General features: G+C 37.5%; 1 protein-coding gene and 1 pseudogene across 1 annotated transcript in view; both read left to right on the forward strand.

Moving 5' to 3' along the window:
• Positions 1–1,022, forward strand: part of LOC137999037 (uncharacterized) — a 2,673-nt pseudogene extending 1,651 nt beyond the window's left edge.
• Positions 1–2,500, forward strand: part of LOC138001803 (protein NLRC5-like) — a 67,210-nt gene that overhangs the window by 16,403 nt on the left and 48,307 nt on the right. The gene's annotated exons all lie outside the window — the stretch shown is intronic.

Below are 2,500 nucleotides of genomic sequence, written 5' to 3' on the forward strand. Positions count from 1 at the left end.
ATGGACTGCTAGACGAAGAGCCACCTGATATGGAAATATCAGGGACCATCTCCCACTGGGAGTGATAATCATGTTGCCATTGACCCTGTGGATGTAGATTTACTGAAGTCATTTGTTTTGGAACATCTGGATCCACTGAGACCGTCAACTGAAATGGGTGCAGATATCTACACCGAAGCTTTAGACCTTGTATTGCAGAGACTTGAACAACTTGCTGATTTTGGAACATATGTACCACAATAATATTATTAATGGAGCATTTCTTTATTCATATTCCCTTGAAGTTTATCAACATCTCCTAAGAACTCAACTCTTAATAGTTAATAGATAACCCTTACTGAACAATGAAAATTTTACAACAGTAACAACAGGAAAAAAGTGTGTACAAGTTCTTTTAACAATGCAACATTTGCATGAAAGGCAGCAAACAATAGCCTTAAACTGTGCACTTACGAGTTCTGTTATGATCCTTAATCATCAAATTTTAACATTTAAATTTCAACATTCTATACCTTCAACGTAAAGTGCTACTATGATCAAATTTTTATCCCTTGAATTTTTTGGTTAATCACATAGAGTACCATGAAACATTAAAAACGCTGTTTACCGTTTGGAAATATCTGCATTGGTTCCGGAGATATGTAAGTTTGAAAAATTTGTAAAATATGCAAATGAAAAGGCTCATGACGTTATTCACCCAACCCAATAGGACATGAAAAATATAAATAGAGCTATCTCGGTCAATTTGCAACAGAGACCATTGAAACTTGGTGAGCTAATAGTTCTGAAGGCAACACACCTACGACTGTAAAGAAATTGGTTCCCATGGCAACTCACTCTTTTCCAGTCCCCTCCAACCTGATTTCAATATTTGGGTGATCTCAGGCTAGAAAAACATTAACCAAGGCCACAAACTCGACCTAACATCTTTATATGCTGGCAGGATCATGCAGATGAGGCACCATTTGCAAATATCAAAACAGAACGCCAAAGGTGGCCTACAAAGCCTTTTATATCAGGGAGGTCTGGAACTCAGTATGTTGCCATGGTAACAAAAATGGTATGCTCATGTTGTGGAACACATCTACATGTACTAGAATCTTACTGTAAAGAACCAAGTATTTCTGATTCAAATAGGCTGAGATATCTTTCTCCATCATACTTGATCAAAATTTGGTTGGGTTTATGACGTCATCACTTGGCTAATTTGTATATTAAAAAAACTTGAATATCTCCAGAACAAAAAGAGATATTTCAAAATGGTAAACAGCATTCTTCTCGTACAAAATACATGTTTATGTGCCAAAATGGCTTAGATAGGGAAGATGCAAATTTCATCATAGCAGCACTTTAAGGACGTTCGCGCGAAAATTTTTCAACATTGAGTGACCTTATTTAGGACAAGGGGGATTAAGGTGAATAACAAAAAAACGCGTTTTCTATCGTTTTAAACGCAAACACGTTAAAACACCGTTTAAACGCATTTAAACAACGTTTAAACGCGAAAAAAACGCGTGCGTAAGATTTCATGTCGGAAAAGCTTTACACAAACGACGCGTTTAAACGCTGTTAATTTACCTCAAGTGAGCGCATAATTAAATGGCTGCTTGCTATAATATTATTCTTGGGTGTCATCTGGGGTTAACTGTGATTTATTTAAACAGTGCAGCTCGACAAACCATCGAAATCTTGATTGTTTTAGTCGCTGCAAGTACTCGGAAAAGAGAAGAAATGCGAATTAGTCCAACCTAAACATGCCTAAATTGGCGGCGTTCTCTGAGGAAAAAACAAAACACTCACTTAGCGACTCTAACGGTAAATCATGAGCATAAACAATAGAAATTTGTTTCAAATGAAGTGAGGAATGTACAAATGAATTTTCAAGATGGTGTTAAGCACAAGTTTGCTTTGATGTGTACCCTGTGATTAGCGAGGGTCGTCAGTAGGTTTCTCTTGTCATGTGCGATCCTGTTTTAGAAATGTACAACAGAACGTTGATTGTTGAATGCTGTTCATGTTGGTCTTAGTAGAGTCGCAAACACTTATAAATCAATCAAATAAAATTCTGCATTGGGGTTACCAGCTGAGGCATTCTTCACATGCAAAACTTACTACCATTTTTCCTTTATTCATGTTTGATCAAGGCAGTTGACATAGCGGCTGTCTTCCGACTCTGAGCGACGACCCCGGCGACGACCAAGGCCCAAGTAACCGAACGAAGATAAAACAACTCGTACCATCATGACAGGGCTCAACTAAAGCTGCATTTAAGAGTTACGTTCAAGCCATTAGAAAAGAAATTGATCGACGACTCGCTGTTTACCGCTCAAAAGAAATAAACTGATCCACATATTTGTCGCGATCAGTCACGCAACCTTCCGAAATTTTAGACTTTTTGGTCATTTAGTACTTGTCAAAAGGAGACATCAGTTTGTTTAATTTCCTGTTTGTTTATAATTTGCGATAATGAAAAGGGGTTGAATAGGCAGATAGTGAAGCG

This window comes from Montipora foliosa, chromosome 1 (genome assembly GCF_036669935.1).
Source record: "Montipora foliosa isolate CH-2021 chromosome 1, ASM3666993v2, whole genome shotgun sequence".
Classification (NCBI taxonomy): Eukaryota; Metazoa; Cnidaria; class Anthozoa; order Scleractinia; family Acroporidae; genus Montipora; species Montipora foliosa.